We start from the raw sequence: 915 nt of genomic DNA on the forward strand, positions 1-915 counted from the left end.
GATCCAAACGAACATCTTCGTACATTTAATAGGATCTGCACTCTATTTAAAATTCGAGAAGTTGAGGATGAACAGATATATCTCATGTTATTTCCCTGGACTTTAAAGGGAGAAGCCAAAGATTGGTTAGAATCGTTACCTGAAGGGGCGATTGATACATGAGACGTTTTAGTTGAAAATTTCCTTAAACAATTCTTTCCGGCATCTAAAGCCGTGAGACTTCAAGGAGAAATTGTTACATTCACACAGAAGTCAAATGAAACTTTATATGAGGCATGGACAAGATTTGGAAAGTTATTAAGAGGATGTCCGCAACATGGTTTAGACACCTGTCAAATAGTACAAATATTCTACCAAGGATGCGACATCACAACAAGAAAAGACATCGATATAGCAGCTGGTGGTTCCATTATGAAGAAAACGGCAACTGATGCTTATAAAATTATTGATAACACTGCTTCCCACTCACATGAGTGGCACCAAGAAAAAGATATCGTTAGATCATCTAAAGCAGCTAGAGCCGATTCTAGCCATGACTTAGATTCCATTTCCGCAAAGATAGATGCTGTCGAGAGACGAATGGAAAAGTTGACTAAAGATATCTGTAATACCCGCATTTTGGGCCTAGATGAAATGACCATTGTACCCTTAGGGTATGGTGTAATTAGTGATTTTAATAATTATATGTTTATAATTATTTGGTTATTTAGTTGAGACCAGTTTGTGACAAGGGTCACAGAACAGGTTCGTTTGTTGAATTTGGACTCCGTTAGGGCCTCCTAACGATGTACAAAAGATATTAGATAACTGGTAAATACCCGTGTGTTATGAGGTATGAGTTTATAACCCATTTATATGTATGTTCTGGACACTTCTTGATCATTTTCCTAATTGAAAAAAATATACACACCGTAC

At 36.8% G+C, this 915-nt stretch overlaps 1 non-coding gene across 1 annotated transcript; it reads right to left on the reverse strand.

Annotated features, from left to right (window-relative positions):
* Nucleotides 1-216: 216 nt before the first annotated feature.
* LOC139886999 (small nucleolar RNA R71) lies at nucleotides 217-323 on the reverse strand. Its single transcript, XR_011772854.1, has one exon. It is a non-coding gene; the product is annotated as a small nucleolar RNA R71 (small nucleolar RNA).
* Nucleotides 324-915: the final 592 nt, after the last annotated feature.

Source organism: Rutidosis leptorrhynchoides, chromosome 1 (assembly GCF_046630445.1).
Source record: "Rutidosis leptorrhynchoides isolate AG116_Rl617_1_P2 chromosome 1, CSIRO_AGI_Rlap_v1, whole genome shotgun sequence".
NCBI lineage: Eukaryota > Viridiplantae > Streptophyta > Magnoliopsida > Asterales > Asteraceae > Rutidosis > Rutidosis leptorrhynchoides.